The sequence below is a fragment of the Rhincodon typus genome, chromosome 21 (assembly GCF_021869965.1).
Source record: "Rhincodon typus isolate 14 chromosome 21, sRhiTyp1.1, whole genome shotgun sequence".
In the NCBI taxonomy this organism is placed as follows: Eukaryota; Metazoa; Chordata; class Chondrichthyes; order Orectolobiformes; family Rhincodontidae; genus Rhincodon; species Rhincodon typus.
The window spans coordinates 32,804,778-32,824,405 of NC_063352.1; the positions used below are offsets into that span (position 1 = coordinate 32,804,778).

The 19,628-nt window shown below is 40.8% G+C and overlaps 1 protein-coding gene across 4 annotated transcripts in view; it reads right to left on the reverse strand.

Annotated features, from left to right (window-relative positions):
- Positions 1-19,628, reverse strand: part of carhsp1 (calcium regulated heat stable protein 1) — an 81,091-nt gene that overhangs the window by 43,282 nt on the left and 18,181 nt on the right. The window contains exon 2 of one of the 4 annotated variants that reach the window (XM_048609268.1): positions 13,314-13,546. The exons of the other annotated variants lie outside the window; for them this stretch is intronic. The gene's annotated coding sequence lies outside the window, so the exon portion shown is untranslated. The remainder of the gene's footprint in view (positions 1-13,313; positions 13,547-19,628) is intronic. 4 annotated transcript variants of the gene reach the window in all.

Genomic DNA, 19,628 nt, shown 5'->3' on the forward strand with positions numbered 1-19,628 from the left:
CAACGCAGAGTCACCGAGCAGAAGCTGATAGCCAAGTTCGGTACCCATGAGGATGGCGTCAACTGGGATCTTGGGTTCATGTCGCACTACAGGTGACCCCACCACACACAGACACACAAATCTATGGGTTGAATTTGCATTTGCAGACTTATAATTGCAGATACAACCTATTTTGTTCAAAAAGCACACAATTTGTAGACAATGTGGCATTTTATAAATTCCTACTTTGGAAATAAAACTAGTCTGACGCCAAGTTAAAACACAGACAGATTCTGAACAAGGCCTCACACCTGAAATACATTGTCTGATCAGAGATGTCTCCTCGGGTATACAGATAAAATCTTTATTTATCTCAGGACAGTGACCCGAAAAGAAATTCTGGGACCTGCATATTAATCATCCAAAACCTGCATCTCCTTTCTAACTGATCAAAGATTTAACAACCATTTTAGGTATGTTCAATACTTCACATCAGTTCTATGACCCTTTGATCTTTTGCTTATGAATTGTGTGTCTGATACAACCTCGCTCACTAACATCCTGAAGAAGGAGTGAGACTCCAAGAGCTTTTGTTTTCAAATAAAACTGTTGGACTATAAATTGGTGTTATGTGATTTATAACTTTGACTTTATTACAGCCTTGGTCCAAACATGGACAAAACAGTTGAATTCCAAAGGTGAGTTGAGGGAGTGACAGTCCTTGACATCACGGCTGCATTCAACCGAGGGTGACATCAAGGAGCTCTAGCAAACTGGAATCCATGGGTATCAGGGGGCAAACTCTTTGATGGTTGGAGCCATACCTGACACATAGGAAGATGGTCGTGGTTGTTGGAGGTCAGTCATCTCAGCTCCAGGACATCTCTGCAGAATTTCATCAGGGTAGTGTCCTGGGTCCAACCATTTTCAGCTGCTTCATCAATGACCTTCCTTCCATCATAAAGTGGGAATGTTCACCAATGATTGCACGATGCTCAGGACCATTCGCGACTCCTCAGATACTAAAGCAGTCCATATTCAAATCTAGACAATATCCAGACTTGGGCTGATAAGTGACAAGTTATTCGCACCACAAATGCCAGGCTACAACCATCGAAAATAAGAGACAATCTAACCCAACCCCTTGACATTCAATGGTGTTGCCATCACTGAATCCCCCACTATCAATATCCTGGGGGTTATCATTGACCAGAAACTCAAATGGACTCACCACATAAATACACTGGCTACAAGAGCAGGCCAGAAGCTAAGAACACTGCAGCAAATAATCACCTCCTAACTCCCCAAAGCCTGTCTACCATCTACAAGGCACAAGTCAGGAGTGTGATAGAATACTCCCCACTTGCCTGGATGAGTGCAGCCCCAACAACACTCAAGAAGCTTGACACCCTCCACGACAAAGCAGCCCATTTGACTGGCACCACATCCACAAGAATCCACTGATGCTCAGATGTACTGCAGAAATTCACCAAAGATCCTTAGATAGCACTTTCCAAACTCATGACCACTTCCATTTAGCAGATACATGGGAACACCACAATCTGCAAGTTCCCCTCCAAGCCACATATCATCTGACTTGGAAATACATCACAGTTCCTTCACGGTCACTGGGTTCAAATCCTGGAAATCTGTCCATAGTGGTATCGTGGGTCTTCCTATAGCATACGGACTGCATCAGCCCACCACCACCTTCTCAAGGGCAACTAGGCACAGGCAATAAATGTTGGCCAGCCAACGTCCACATCCATGTGAATATTAAAAAAAAGTGAACATGGGGACAGGCATGAACCATTAGTCTATTTAAATAGCTATACACCAGGATAACATCAATTAATTGATAGTTCTTGCTTTGTGACCTGTTCTGTCAATTGTACGGTTTACTTACACAAGATTAGGCAGGTGTCAAGCTGTTATGGTTTCTGCTATTGATAACTGAAATGGTCTGGATGATCAATGCTCAGAGCTGTGGTAAAAAAAGTTTTTTTTCTTTAAAGGAAGTAGATAGTTACAAATGAATGACTTTTTAAAAGATTTTATTTCCCCCACATCCTGTCTTTACTGTAGGGTTCATTAGTTCTGTACAGAGTGCAAAGTTGCTTAACGGATATGGAAATGCCAGAGTTTGATACTTTACTTATGATATATATAAAAATATAGAAATACATGGGATGGTGGTGGTTGGAGGAGCATAGCTTGGCACAGGGAGCATAGGCAAGATCTTCTGAATTCACCCTACAAATAAAAGGTTCATCATCCAGACTGTGATACACAAAACCTCTGAGGAGATGTGAATCCTTTAAAGACTGAACTACCTCCATGAAAAGTGCAGGAAATTACAAGTTGCCTATCCAGGATAAATGAAGCTGGCCAGGTAGGAAATGCAGGGTGGGTGGGCAAGTGACCTTCCCTACTGCATCCTTAAACCACAATGGCTAAATAACAGGGGTGCAGGGAATAGAACAGCAGTCACTGAATTGGGTGCTGACCACCAATTCTTCCAAGTCCATGAAAATCCTGCTCAATAGATCAAGTGGCTGGATACTCTCTGTCCTCGGTGCTAAAAATTACATTTTAACAGAGTAAGAGAATAAATTTATCTTTAGAAGATACTGATGCAATTATACTGCATGTTACTCACAATGTAGTTTTGGGCAAGTAGTTACAGAAATATCTGGTGTATTCAAAAGTTGCTGACCCTTTTGTTTATCCACATTCTTCCAATTTTTTTTTGATAGCATGATAAATTTCTTCATATTTGTTCTGTTCCCTTTTAGAATGGGCACAGTTGCTAAGCAATTGCTTGTATCTTGTAAAGAAAGCCCGGTTGAAATCCCTGACCTGAATTTCACTCAATTCGCTTCACATGTGACTCCACCACCGGAAATGAAATTTTGCAACATCAATTTCAAAACCAGTTATTAGCGTCACATTTGGTTTAATGTCACCGAGCTAAACACAAGGAATTGAATTGGAAAACACCCAAAATGCCAGAAGTTCAAAACCAAACGAAGAGGCTAATGCAAATAGTAGGCTTGGATGAAACATGGTAGGTTTTAAATATCCTCAGACCTTTGTTTGTTTTCAAGAAATAAAATTCAAGCACATTAACAGCTAGAGATGAGGAGATCAATGGAAGCTTTACCAAAGCTGGAGCACCATCAGATGAAATTCACACCTTGAGCTTTGGACAATGGCCTAGGTCAGTCCATTTTTGTTGGACTTTTTTTCCCCGGGGATTGGAATCCATGAACATCAAAGCATCTTAGTATTTCCTGTCCTGAGCTAGCAGCATGGTAAGCGGCAGTCAGATAGCCCCAAGACCTATTTGATAATTTGTAAAAAAAAAACTTTGCGGAACTGCTACAATCGTTCATACAATTCAGTCTGAAGGAGATTCCAAGGCTAACACCATCGCCATAGGTATCTCATAGCAGATGCCCCAGGTGGACTGAAGAAGTGCTTCAGTGATACCCCCAGGGCCTCACTGGTGAAGTACAGCAATCCCACAAACACCTGGGAATCACTGGCCCAAGACCGTCCAAAGTGGAGGAGGAGCATCTAGGAAGTCATCAAGCACCTCGAAACTTGCCGTCAAGAAAAAGCAAAAGCCAGGCTAAAACAGCAAAAGCAGCGTGCTGCCACACCAATGCCGCACCCAGCCCTTCCTGTGATCACCTTCTGCCCCAAGTGTAACACAGCCTGTGGTAGACATATTGACCTGGACTCCCCCAAGAGTGGAAGAATCAACCTCGTCTGTGAAGGACTGCCAATGAATGAATGAATGATGAACGACTGTAGATGACGACAACAGACTTAGAAATGCCCTTGCAAGTTTTAGGGGTCAAGCTGTGAAAATCATTACAGCTAAAAGCTCCAAGCGTCTTGGGTTATAACAACGGGGCTCTCACCTCTGTCTGACCTAGCAAGGTTAAACAATCACTATTCGTAAATCAAGTTGAATTTATTCAACAATATTTTACAGACACATCACAAAAACAGTGAAGATAAAATGGAAGTTCCTCATCTCTCAAAGACAAAGGATTCCTGGAAATGTTGCTGCACGGATGACACCCAGCTTCAAATCTCTAACACAAGGATACTTTGATCTGTGTCTCAGAAGAATTGCACCACAAAACCTGTGGAAAACAGGGCTGAAGAATATTCAATTTTCCACCTTGTGTTCCTAATTCCCAGGGTTTTCTCATGTTTTATCAAGAAATAGTTCAAATTAACTTTGTTTTATTGGGGGGGTGGGGGGGGGGGGGGGGTGGGCGTAGTATTGAGTCTTAGAGGCAAGACAAATATGCATCTATATTTCCAGTAGTTGTATTGCACTGCATGAACAAATATATTCCTGTACAAACAAACAAACATTACATCCTCTTATGAAAATGTGAACTATTCATAAACCATGCACCTAAACATTACCATAATTACTAAAACTATTAAAAACAAAATGCTCCTAGTGGAATATCAGGAATTTAATTACATATAGGTGTTCTGTCCCATAGATATAATGTAGACCGAGGCAGTCCATAAACTAAAACCTATTCAAAACACACGACTCTTGTTTGAGAAAAGGTGATATGCAAGTAAACAAAGGTTTTGAATTACGACAACTCTAAAAACAACAAAAAATACTGCAGCTTCTCACCTAGCAGACACCAGGCCCTTATCAGTGAATAGCAGAATTAAAACAAATGTGGCGGTTTTGAAGTAGACAAACTGACACCAGGCTGCTGGGAGGGCTGTCAGCATGCTTTTAACTGGTGCATTATCTCACTCAGCAAACAGAAATTCAGAACAGAACTGCTTAAAAAGATGCTAAAAAGAGTGAAAATATTACTTCAAAACTCATACACAACCCTGAAAATAAAAGTGTTATCATCAAAATCTCTCATTCTTCTTTTCTTATTCAAATGGTACTTTGGAGCTGCATCAGAATATTGACTAGTCTGGGAAACCCCAGAAATGCCCACACAAGACTAGAGATCCAGTTTAATAAGTGTTTCTCACCCTTCATCCTAATCTCTGGCTGCAAGAAATAGCCATCATTTCTATTTATTTGTTTGTCAGATGTTGGCATGACAGGTTACGGCAGCATTTGTTCCCCACTCCTGATCACCCTTGACTAGGTCTTAATGAGCCACTTCCTTGAATGGTTGCAATTCTTGGTGTTTATGTAGGGAGTTCCAGGATTTTGACACAAATGGCATTAAATTTCCAAGTCAGAATAGCAAGTGGCTTGGAGGGAAACTTGCACGTGGTGTTGTACCCCATGTATTTGTTGTCCTTGTCCTTCCAGGGTAGAGGTCATAGATTTGGAAGGTATCGTCAGAGGATCATTGGTAAGTTACAGAAGTGCATCTTATCGATGGCACACATTGCTGCCACTGGCCACCAGTGATGGACGGAGTCGAAAATCAGTGGATGAGCTGCCAATCAAGTCGGCTGCCTCATCCTGGATAGTGTCCAATGTGTTTGGACAGTTGAAAGTGCGTTTACATGAGTGAGTGATTGGAGGGGATTCCACCACACTCCTGCTTTGAAAATGGAGGGGAGATTCTGGGCAGTCTGAAGGTGAGGAACTCACCATATTCTGAGCCTCAAACCTGCTCATGTAGCCACACAGTATTTACAAATAGTTCTGCACGTGTTTCATTAACACAAATTGGCTGTAATGAGATTGATGAATAGTGGACGCTGTTCGGATAACGCAAACTTTCTGCTGTACAGGTATAGTGATTTTCTATAGCAATTTCCCTATAACGCAATTTTCTATAGCCTGAGGTCACACAAGAACACATCTATCGTGTTACAGGAGAACCACCTGTATATGGCCAGTCCAGCTACAGACAGTAGTAAACTATTGACAGCATGGGCTTCAGCAATGGTTAGATTTCCCCTTCTTGGAAATAGTCACTGTCTGACATTTGCGTGGTAAAAACATTATTTACTACTTATTAGCTAAAGCCTGGAATGTGTCCAGTATATGAACAGACTGCTTCAGTATCTGCAAATTGTGAACATTGGTTAATCCTCAGGGAATGTTCCCACTTTTGACAGAATGATGATGGAGGGAAGACTGTTGATAAAACAGCTGAATATGGCTGTGCCTCGGGCACTATGCTGGGGAACAGAGGGCCCTTGTAGTGCAGTAGTAGTGTCCTTATATCTGAACCAGGAGGCAATTTTTCGCATTATCAATAGAAGCTGATGTTGCAGCTGTATGGTGGTAAGCAGCCAATTCTGGAGCACATGAACTTAGAGCTATTGTTAGAACGTTATCAGTGCCCATAGTCCTTGTAGCATCTAATCCTGTCAGTTATAGATTCAAAGAGATACACAACATGGAAACAGACCCTTCGGTCCAACTCATCCATGCCAACCTGACATCCTATATAAATTTAGTCCCATTTGCCAGCATTTGGCCCATATCCCTCTAAACCCTTCCTATTCATGTACCCATCCAGATGCCTTTTAAATGCTGCAATCGTACCCACCTCCACGACTTCCTCTGGTTGTTTCTTAATGGAGCAGTTTAACTATGGAGAGAGGTCAGATAAGCTCCGACTGTTTTCTTCAAAGCAGAGAAGTCTGAGCTAATTGGGGCGTACAAAATTATGAGGGGCACGGACAGAATGGATTGAAAGCAGCTGTTCTCCTCAGTTGAAGTGTCAATAACAAGGGGCATGATTTTAAGTGAAAGACAGAAGTTTAGAGGGGATTTAAGGAAGAATGTTCTCAACTAGAGGATGGTGGGAATCTGAAGTGCACTGGTAGTTGAGGTAGGAAACCTCACAATCTTTAAAAAGTATTTGGACAAACACTTGAAATGTCATAACATTCAATGCCATGAGTCAAGTGCTGGCAAGTGGGACTAATGTAGATTTAGAGTAGTTTTTGTCAGTGCAGACATGATAAGCAAAAGCACCTCTTCTGTACTATTTGATTCTATGACCACACAAAGTGAAGGCAGAGATGGATCCACACCCCTGACTGAAGATCAATGTAAATGTTTCAAGATTGGTCTTCCCACTGATTTGCGGGGTGCCCCATCATTGAGGAGGAGGACATTTGTCAGACTGCCTGCTGGAATTAGTTGTTTAATTGTCCAACATCATTTACAACTGGATGCGGCAGGATTGCAGAGCTCGGAACTGACCCATTGAACAAAGAACAAAGAAGAACAAAGAAAATTACAGCAAAGGAACAGGCCCTTCGGCCCTCCGAGCCTGTGCCGATCCAGATCCTCTATCTAAACCTGTCGCCTATTTTCCAAGGATCTGTATCCCTCTGCTCCCTGCCCATTCATGTATCTGTCCAGATACATCTTAAATGACGCAGTCGTGCCCGCCTCTACCACCTCCGCTGGCAACGTGTTCCAGGCACCCACCACCATCTGTGTAAAGAACTTTTCACGCACATCTCCCTTAAACTTTTCCCCTCTCACCTTGAAATCGTGACCCCTAGTAATTGAGTCCCCCACTCTGGGAAAAAGCTTCTTGCTATCCACCCTGTCTATACCTCTCATGATGTTGTAGACCTCAAGTTAGGTCACCCCTCAACCTCCACCTTTCTAATGTAAATAATCCTAATCTACTCAAACTCTCTTCATAGCTAGCACCCTCCATACCAGGCAACATCCTGGTGAACCTCCTCTGCACCCTCTCCAAAGTATCCACATCCTTTTGGTAATGTGGTGACCAGAACTGGACGCAGTATTACAAATGTGGTCGAACCAAAGTCCTATACAACTGTAAAATGACCTGCCAACTCTTGTACTCAATACCCCGTTCGATGAATGAAAGCATGCCGTATGCCTTATTGACCACTCTATCGAACTGCGTTGCCACCTTCAGGGTACAATGGACCTGAACACCCAGATCTCTCTGTGCATCAATTTTCCCCAGGGCTTTTCCATTTACCACATAGTTCATTGGTTGTGAGATCGCTTAGCCCCATCTACCACAAGCTGCCCTCACTGTTTGACACTGAAGTAATCCTGTGCTGTAGCTGCATCAGGTTGATATCCCACTTCAGCACCTTTCCTTAAAGCCACAGATCTACAGATAAAGAGTGGGAAGCTGTCCAAACTGCAACACAGTTACAACCACTGAACAACTGAATCCTGAGAAGCCAAAGTTTATATTTCTAAAAATCTGGTCACAAGAATGCTGTTAGAACAGAACCCACATTATGTGGTAGAAACAATGTTAAGAAAAACTATATAGCAAATGATTTTTAATGATGACTCAGCACAATGGGAATTATAAACTGAACCATTTCATTTGGATCTACATAGTAGTACATTTTATATCACGTCAAAGAATGTTTCATTTTAGTTTTGAGGCAATCAAAAAGCAAATACACCAGAAAAATCCTCTGATCTAAATGGTGAGCTCTGAGTTTGACTGATACTTTTATTAACATATGTGCCAAAAGCAAATTTAAGCAGGATGTTATTCCCAAAGAGAATAATGGGACCGGGCAGGATTTGTGCAGTTATGCGGAAATATTAAATAAACACCAGAACTTGGAATGAAGACTGCCTTTTAACATTCAATGTAGCACGATTAATCTCATTACTGGAAACAAAAAGGTCATGCTGACCATATGGTTTTTTTTAAATATGGACTGTTTATACTCTCCAGCAATAACTGCTAACTGCCACTCAGTGCAAACAAAACGCTGGTTATTAATCAGGACTGCAAATGCACATCAGCAAAACAGATCTACAAAGCAAATGGTCATTTAAAAATTTATTTTAAGACTCCACAACTTTCACATGATAAAAGGCCAATTCATAGTCCTGCTGATATTTTACTAAATATTGGTTAATGTAGGAATATGTGAGACTACATCTTAATACTTCTGGGTACTGACGCAGCAATAAAAGTGTTCCTCTGAAATTTATTTCCTACTGCATAGCTAATTATGTTAAATAAGATTACACCAAAGCAATTCTTCTGGTTTCAAAGAAAAGTAAACTCAACTCTTAAAGTGTCCAACTTAGTTAAAGCACTGCTCCAACTGAAACAGTTCATGTTTCCAATCTTATCCACCTGTTAATGGAGGTCTTGTGGTCAGTGCAGTGGGTATCATCCCTGCCACGGAGCCAGGGTCTTGATGGTCAAGAAATATGTAATCAAATGGGATTTGAGTATCAATCGACAAATCTTTCCAGTACACATCAATGGTCCTGGAGAGATTTTGGGTCAACTACAGAACATAGAACATAGAACAGTACAGCACAGTACAGGCCCTTCGGCCAACGATGTTGTGCCGACGTATTATCCTACTCCAAGATCAAACTATCCTGTATACCCTACATTTTACTATCCTCCATGTGCCTATCCAAGAGTCGCTTAAATGTCCCTAATGTACCTGACTCTATCACCACCTCTGGTAGCGCATTCCATGCACCCACCACTCTCCGTGTAAAGAACCTACCTGTGACATCTCCCCTGTACGTTCCTCCAAATCACCGTAAAATTATGCCCCCTCGTGATAGCCATTTCCACCTGGGGAAAAGTCTCTGGCTATCCACTCCATCTATGCTTCTCATCATCTTGTACACCTCTATCAAGTCACCTCTCATCCTTCTTCGCTCCAATGAGAAAGGCCCTAGCACCCTCAACCTTTCCTCATAAGACCTGCCCTCCAGTCCAGGCAGCATCCTGGTAAATCTCCTCTGCACCCTCTCTAAAGCTTCCACATCCTTCCTATAATGAGGTGACCAGAATGAACACAATATTCCAAGTGTGGTCTAACCAGGGTTTTATAGAGCTGCAGCATAACCTCACAGCTCTTAAACTCAATTCCCCTGCCAATGAAAGCCAACACACCATATGCCTTCTTAACAACCCTATCAACTTGGGTGGCAACTTTGAGGGATCTATGGGCATGGACCCCAAGATCCCTCTGTTCCTGCACACTGCCAAGAATCCTGCCATTAACCCTGTATTCCGCATTCAAATTCGACCTTCCAAATTGAATCACTTCACACTTTTCCGGGTTGAATTCCATCTGCCACTTCTTTGCCCAGCTCTGCATCCTGTCAATGTCCCGTTGCAACCTACAACAGCCCTTCACACTATCCACAACTCCACCACCCTTCGTGTCATCGGCAAACTTACTAACCCACCCTTCCACTGCCTCATCCAAGTCATTTACAAAGACCACACTATCTAAGAACTATGTGACAGAAAGAACATCAGAGCATCTAACATCACCACCCATGGCTCCAGACCAAAAATTCATGAAATGTTGTGTATTCCCACATCAACCCACACGCTCTGACATGAACCATATGATGCCACCATCACCACACCAATTCAATAATGTAGTCCCAGCTAACAGCTATGTCCATAAATTTGTCCGTAGATAAACTTGAATTTTCAAACAACTCGTTCACATGTGAAGATATTCTGGAATACAAATCAATTTCAAAACCCTCAAGCAGTAAGCAAATCAAACACAACACAGTTGCTGGAAGCTCTCAGATCTGTGCACAGAACAGAAAAATACGAACACAGGGCTCCCTACATATATGATTCCATACAACTAAATACTCAAAATTTCCTTAGTACATCTTTCCATTACAAAACTAACCATTGTTACACATCCCTTTCAAATTTATTTTCTTGAAAGGGGACTTGGAACTCTTTCAGCACGGATTCTATTCCGACTCTTGGCCAACCTTTGTTGCATTATTCATCAATACTCCAGAAGATGATGTAAATATAGTTATATTTCAGTTCACATACTGGTCACAATACGGAAAAGGAGTCTTGTGCATGATTTTAAAAATTGGCATTCTGCATCATAGCTTGGGGAAAAGTACCATAACAAAAATAAGATTTTTTTTTAAAACCAGTTTTGAAATATTTAGAACTAAACAAACAATGAGCCGAATGGCTTCAGTTTGTACTATAAATGACTTTATGACTCTAAATAGGGGGTATCTTCATTCAACAACTTTTAGAATGAAGAATAGGAGAGGAATTATCCAAGGTCTGGTCAACTGATTTGCTAATTAGTCAGGCAGAGAACAGTCTTTTTTGGCATCAACTGAATTACACGTGGTCAAGGGATTATGATGGTAAATGATGTGCTATCTATCACCATGCATTAGTATCTTAGAGAGTTATTTTTAACATTGTTTCTTTGAGTATGGCTGATGAACAGGTTATACAACAGACAAACCTAATTCTGACCCTGAACCACTGCATGAAATACATGAAAGAAGCAATAAGCACTCACTCCAAATTCTAAATTCAAAATTTTCAGTCTACCTTAAAATCAAGGAAATGGATGTAACATGAAAGGTACTCATGTAAAAGTCAAGTTTCTAGGGCTAAATCATGACTTGAAAGTAGTGGTAGAGGGTCAACTTTTAGAGGAGTAAAATTTGTGAAGACTGAAATCCCCTTGTTACTATCACAGCTGTCAAGAGACTGTTCCCACCAACCCTGCCCTCCTCAAGCAACGGAAAGTACTTTAATTAATTGTCTATTTATAAATGAATTGTAACCTCCATGGAGGTTGGTGTTAAATTTAAAAAAATTAGTGCAAGTAAAATTCAAAAATAACTTTCATATACAGAAATTTCTTACCAGCAGAGCACACACTGAGCATGTATAATCCATAAAAATCACCCCTCGCCTTCACAGCCAAATAACACGTCCTAATCTGCTTTTTGCATGGCATTATAGAGGTCATGTTCGTCAGCATTCACATTATCAACCGTACCACTCCACAAATAATGACCTTTGTGCTTTTACATAAATTGGATATGCTACATTTCATGAATGATAATGATGACAATCTCCATTCTGATTTCATCCTAGACCTCTACAGCCTATTCACACAGGGTTGCTAATATCTGAGCCCATGTGCTGTTTCTTCTGGTGAATGGCTTCTCTCCTCTGATCACCCAGTAATTCAATGGCTGAATAAAGCCAGTTAGACTCCAGGATTCACTGCAATATCGCTGTTCTGCAATCTAACTCCAGCAAAGTTCAAAGTACAATCTGATCACAGACAAGAAGCCTTTTCTCTTTTACATAATCCATCTGGTCAGATGTTCCAAACTCTCCTCGGATGTATTTTCAAGCCATCCTTTAATCACCATGAACACAGTGACCACTCTTCTTGGAAACTGCTCTTTATGAAGAGATTTTCCTTGCATACCCCTGTTGGCTTAGGCTTTATCCTGTCAACCTATACAACACAATGAATCTACTCTTTTCAAGGCCAGTTATCTTCACAAACACTTTTCCCTCTGATCTTGCTCACTGTTTAGCAAAATTCACAACAGACTCATCTTTGTTTTCAACACAAGCCAATCTATATCCATTCCTTTGTTGATGCTTAATTATAAACCACGAAAATACAATAAGCTTGTCATGGGGATGCTGTGGAATCCTGGTATTATGTTGCAGTACAACATTGTTTCTCTTCATAAACCTTGATGACCAACTAGGGCTGCCGTAAAAAAGGTTTTGGTAAGGATTTCGTCAGCTCCTGAAGTAATTGAGGGTCACTTTTGGTAATTTTCATTAAAATATCTCAACTTCATTCCTGACTTGGGCTACATGGTGGACACAGTTATTTTTGACAATCAGTCTAACCTGTGTCAAGAGCTTGCTCCCACCTCGAACTTTCTTCTCCAATATCTTGAATTCTCCAGCAACTGCATCATCATGGTCTGATCTGCAATCTCAACAACTTTAACATTTAAACAACTTTTAAATTGAGCAACATATCTCCCAATCCTTCTCGATAAGCTATTGCTATATTAGGAGGAGGGAGTGGCAGGAATGCAGCATGCGCCTTTCTGAAGGAGGGTCCTGACCTAAAACATCAACTTTCCTGCTCTATTGATGCTGTCTGGCCTGCTGTATTCCTCCAGCTCCACACCTTGTTTTCTCAGACTCCAGCACTGGCAGTTCTTGCTATCTCTGCCCTGCAAATTGGTAGCTTTAACATCACGGTTGACATATAAAACAAAAGCTGAACAGCCACTAATGGTGTACTGTTCCATGAATCTATCAAGTAGATCTGCAAAAGGCTGAGTCTGACCTCAGTGGTGGTAAGTATAATAGAATTTGGATTTGTTGACTGAAAGTTGCGGGGTGGGACTCAACCTGCACACAAGTCATATATAAAAAAAAACAAATAATCATTTGACCAAAAGACAAGGGCCAACCTTTCCAGAAGATCACACACTACTTGAGTATATTCAGCATTCCACAGCATAAATCACACAAACTTTAGGGAGTTGAACAAAGGGGAACTAAAATTCCTACCAGGTAACAAACTGGACTTTCACTCGGGTGTTCACCACAATCTGTTTGATATAAGGAGACTTTAACTCCGTCTGGGCAGATATAATTTTTCAGAGCTTGGTGCATCAATTGACTCTGCATACTGACTCATACATGAATCTAATGGAGTAGCTCATTGTTCTGTTGACATGACTTGGTCCATCTTCTCAAGAGAGATGGTGTGGAGTGATATGATCAGTATCCCATTTGATCTCCTGCAGATAAATGTCCAATGATTAAGGACTAATAGTTAAAGCTGCACAAGTTAACCCAGAATCAGAGTGCAAGAGGGCAGATTTTGGCTAGCAGGTCACTTAGCTTACAGAAACCGCAAACAGTAAACATATACACGGGTTGACGCTTCAACTGCATCATCTGGTGATGGATACAGTGGAATAATACCAAATGTATTCCAAACATTAATAGTCAAGTTTTAACAGAAGCATTGCAATAGTTAATCTGAGCATACATTCAACAATCAATTTCTGACTGTTGACACCAGGTGCTGAAACCAGACTGGAAGTAACAAACAGAATGTGAATAATGTTGCTTGCACATTCAGCCAAACTACTGAAATAGGAAGTTAGAAAAACCAACTCAGTTTCAGCTGATTGTTTTACTGTGCACCACAAAGTGACTCTGATTATTTGATGAAGGAGTAGAGTACGCACAAAACAAATGGACTCACCCATGATTTATCGTTCCAAAAGCTCTTCAACAATTATATTTCAACTTGTTCTCCCAGGGTGTTGTCAAATTTCTAAGGTTTTGGAGTAGATTTGTAGCTTGAGTTGTGGATGTTGTGGTTGGTTGGCTCGCCGAGCTGGTTCGTTGTTCCACAGACGTTTCATTGCCCTGCTGGGTAACATCAGTGCAGCCTCGATGAAGTGCTGTTGTGTTTTCCCACCTGGTTTTTAAACCCTGGGGTCCGTTGAGCTCGATTACCTCACTTCTGGTTTTCCTTCGCAATGGAATGTATATGGGGTTGAGTTCTACGTGTTTGTTGATAGCTTTCCTCGTGGAATACCAGGCTTCTAGGAATTCCCATGGCTGTCTCTGCTTTGCTTCTCCCAGGATTCTAGGATCGTCCCAATCGAATTGGTGGTCCTCCTTATCCATGTGGATAGAGATGAGTGAGTATTGGTCGTGTCTTTTTGTAGCCGATTGGTGTTCGTGTACCCTTGTTGTTAATTTCCTTCCTGTTTGTCCGATGTAGTGTTTGTCACAGTCTCTGCAGGGAATCTTGTATATGACATTGGTCCTGTCCATAGTGGGTAGTGGGGAGATCAACGGACTCCAGAGTTTAAAAACCAGGCGGGAAAACACAACGGCGCTTCATCAGAGGCTGCACTGATGATGTTACCCAGCAGGGTAATGAAATGTCTGCAGAAGGACAACAAACCAGCTCGGTTGTCAAATTTGCTTTGAAAAGGTGACTAAAATCAGAGCGAAGAGATTCCAGAGAAGGATGGATAAGACAAGCTATTTTTAAGATCCCACAGTCGATTATAGACTGGATAAAACAAACATCTGACTTGAAAAATGATTAACATGAGACAAAGTTTAATTCTTTTAACTGAAGTAAATCTACCATTGTCTACCTCTGAAAAACTTAGAAAATATTCAATAATCACCGAGACCCATACCAGGGCACAAGAAAGGTGGAAATGGATGAAGCTATTGATCTATTTGACAATGTTTATTCTTATTTAGGACTTAGCATACAGAAAATAGGGAAAATACACTCCACAGCCAGGGAAAATAAATACAGCATTGTATAGTACAGCGTTATCAAAATATTTGCTGATGTAGTAGGGTAGGCACTGGCAGTACAAATGTCACACACACACACACAATGAATAGAATAATGGAACAGAGCAGATCACTAATGGATGAAACACGTCACCATATTCTGTTCCAACTTAAAATTAATAACTTACTCAAACACCAGCAAGTGTCAGCACTTGTAAACTGCTGCAAGCAAGAGAAATGAACGTACAGATGCAGATCATGCTCAGATGGCTAACTCGTCAGTTTGACCATTATCAACATCATGATCGTAACTAAACACACCACTCTTCAACATATTACATTAATTCACAGCCTAATTACAAAAATTTCCTGGAGTCTTTGTCCTCATGTGTAATCAAACAGTGGTAACTTTGTACTGACTACCGTAACAAAGTAAGTATGTGTGTAGGGCTTTCAACAATGTATTAAGTATATAAAAAAGACAAATATTATTTATTAACATATTAGGCCACATACAAAAACTTAATGTGGTCAGAAAATGTTTCCCTTTCCTGGAGTAACTTAAGTCTTGTAGGAATCTAAATAAATCAATGCACATTCTTGCTTAATGGAGGTAAACTTATGATTTGGTAAACAGATTATTTCATAGATTCAAATAGCCCCTCAAGGATAAGTATGATGATACACAAGAGCATCACAAAGTTAAGGACAAATAAAAGGCAATTGGACCATCCATGCTCATCTCTCCAATATCCTATTTTGGCCTCATTCTAGTAGCAATCGGCTATTCAATCATTGAGAATGTTCAAGGTCAGGATGTCGACCTGAGACCAAGATCAGGGTTTAGCCAGACAGCAAAGATTCCTATCCTCGTCTAAATCAAGGCACTAAATCTGTTGCATGGGACATGTTGCTCAGAAACCTGACATATATACTGACCGCAATTACAGCAGCAAACTCCCAGGTTCTCAAAAGCATCCTTGAAGAAGCCAAACATCCCCAAACTATGGGAGATCGCAACTTGTGACCAGACAAAATAGAGAGAGAAGGCTCATTCAGAATGGCACAGCACAAGTCTTCATATCATTCTGAAGTGGCAAAGTCAAAGCATTGGAGGAAGCGGTCCAACCTCCAAAACAACCCATCTATCCAAAGCATGCCCACCTCTGTAGATCACATACGAGGTCAAACAAATTCTGCAATGGCTGACAAATCCAGATTGGAAACCTGATGCTGCAGAACTGCTGAAGAGACAGTTCCCTTACTCATGACTGGCAGATTAAGCCAAACATTTATCGATTTGCCAAGCAAAGATTTTTTTTCGCTGATATCAGTTTTTGACCTGCATGGATAAAACTTCCAACACCCCTGTGATTTCCAAAACAATCCATGTAGATTGGAAGATGGATCTGTTTCTCAACCAACAGATAAAAGTAGAATTTGAAAAAGAGGATCAAAATGCTGTTTCTCTTTGATAGAAATGCCTTTGAAATCAATGAGAAAATATGTTTGAGGAGTTAAACACCAGATGAATTCAATACGAAGCCACAACCCAACTTTAAAGGGAAAAACAAAAAGGAGTGCTGCAAGGACTACAAATAACTTGAGTTTCTGAGCAAGTAGCTGGGAAGTTTAAAAAAAAAGCCTTCAATCAAAATACAAAACGTTAAATGGTTTACTTAGGAAGGACTGGCAGTTCCTTTTGACTTCCAAGGCCTTCCACAAAGCTCTATTCGGTATATTTAAAAAGAGTCGCATCAATTAGTTAAAGCTTTAAAGAGAAGAAATAGGCCAGTTACCTCCTGTCATCAGCAAAATTAAATGCACAGAGGAACTCTCTGTGCACATTTTAATATAAAAAGTTAATCTTGAAATGACTTGATTAGTATAAAGATTGCTTCCTTTTCTCAAGGAGCAAGCACAGACTAAAGTCAACTGTTAATAGTTTGTTAAGTCATTACATTTGAGACAGTTAAAGCATGAAATTTTACAAATACTTCCATTCCCCACTACTCATGTAAGCACATCTTGAACTATAATTCCTTTGTATAAATCAATGTTTTTGTCCATTAGTTGCACTTCAAGCATACGTCAGATGGAAGACATATTCCAATGTGTAATCATTCTGTACTGCAACTGACTGATGTGACATTTTTAATTAGAACCTTTTCTCTGCAGTCCGAATGTCCTTCTTTGAAGAATTATTGTTACTTAAAATAATTATGATTCCATCTGAGCAAAAGGAATACTCATTTTCAGTCACACATTAAATTTTGCAAGGTTCAACAATCTGGGAAACCGACACCACCACTGATCTGCATATGTAGGACGACTACTTGGAGAATTGTTTAACTATGTAGAAAATAACAGTTGACACGGAGCATGGAAAAATGGAGAGTGCCAGATTTTCTCCTTAAGCAGTTCCTCAGTCAGAGGATGACTTGCTTCCACTCCCGAGGTGATTAAATGGTGCAGTGCTGGATCTGCACACACTGCCATAGGTGGGGAGGTTGATGTTGTAAGAAATGACTGGGAGGTAGAATTACAATTCTGTCATGCTCTTTCTTTGGTTTATGACTGCTTTCCACCCGGGTCAATTGGTAGATGCTCCTTCTCCACTTTGGGTAGGCGTGAGCAAGATATTCCCATGAGTCAGTGAGGGAATTATATTCTTCCAGTCAAGTTTTGAGGACATCTCTGAAGAAGTTTTACTCTTCCCTCCTGGTAACCATTGCAGCAATGAGGCTTAGAGTACAGAACTGGCTTTAGAAATCTCGTCTTGGACATATGGACGATGAAGCCGATGGAGGCATTGGTTATATTCAATTCTGGCATTCTGATCCGAGAGAAAACAGTGATATTAGAGTGCCAAGATTTTTCTAAGTCATCACTGGCGATATTTCTCTCAGGATTTAAGTATTCTCCACGTTTGTCATCAATCACTCTCCGTTCCTCAGATGGCCAACGATCATGTTGATATACTGGAGGTAATGCTGAATTTGATCAACGTCTGTCCTCATTCGCAAGGTATGACAATTGATCCACAGCTGTTCAGTGGTTCACTGCTGATCTTAATGGTCAGGGAACACCGTATTATACAGCAAGAGCAGGCTGACAGAGAAACTGTTTCTACCGGATGTTGAGCCAAGGCCCATTCTCTCCTATACCACTAAGAAGACATCAATGGCACACAGAAGCATCAAATGAGTACTGTGGTTTGATGACAGAGGTTGGGAGTGGCCTTACTTCTGGATTGGGGGTGACACACATTGAGCAGTTTCCCATTCATCCTGTAAAGGAACTCCCCTGCAATGGAAAGATTCATGGAGACGCAGTGGAGTGTTTTGTTGAGGAATTTGCAGAAGAGTAATGGTGCAATGACACAGCCTTGCTTGTATTAGGAACGTGCTGGATCCACTGGTGAAGATTAAGGGTTGTCTGCCATTATGCGGCAAGTAGTGGATAGGGTTGAATTTCTGTGAGCAGCCAAACAGCAGGAGGATGTTCCGTAATCCCACATAATTGACAGAGTCAAATGCCTCTGTGAGGTTAAAGATGGTCATTTGTAGAGTTTGCTGCTGCTCTGCACTTTTGTTGGACTTGGCTCACTCTGAAGATCCAGTGGCTGAAAGACAAAGTGGGTACGGCATGCAGAAAAACACTGTCAAAGAGATTTCTGATGATGATAAAATGAACGAAGGAAGAGAGGGCAAGGAGAAGTATTAGTGCAGCAGACAGAGTACAAGGGCTTCAGGTAGGGGCGCATTACCAAACCAAAAAAGAGGGAACAGCATAAAGAGGAGATTTCAAAACAAGAATTAGAATGTTGTGAATCAACATCAAGGACATTGGGAAGCCAGGGGAACTTTGCATGAGAAGGCAGTGAGATTCCATGTAGGTGAGAATGTTGACTGCAATGTTTTGGAGGAATAGTAACGTGGTACATTGATAATTAGTTTCAATGAACTATGCCAACTGAGCTATTTGCCTGGATTGTCTACAGCAGTCTCTCTCTGGTTGGAAAATTTTTGCAGTGAGGCACAGCCCACCGCAAAAAAGGATCACGCTGAACCAGCAAGGTGTGTACAATCATTTTAAAAAGTTGTTTTGGTTTGTTTTTACCATCGCAACTTCCAAATAAATCTCTAGATGCAGGCTATTCTGCCCTCCAAGCCTGTTCCATCATTCAATTTAACTTCATCCCAATTTCAAGGCTCATGAACTCTCCCACTAAAGGGAACAGTTTCTCTCCATCCACCATATTAAATGATTTGATCACCTTAAACAACTAAATTAGATCATCTCTTAAACCTTCCATTCACAAGAGAGTGTAAGAATTCAGTCTATGAAATGAATTGTCATTATTTAACCCTTTTTATCCTAGTATCACTTTGCTAATTCTGCACTGCACCCCCTCCAAGTACAATATATCCTTTTGGAATTGAAAGTCAGAACAGAATGCAGTAAACCAGATGGATTCTAACTAGAGCTCAATACAACTATACATAACTTTCACCTCCTTGTATTCAAGATAAAACCAAACAT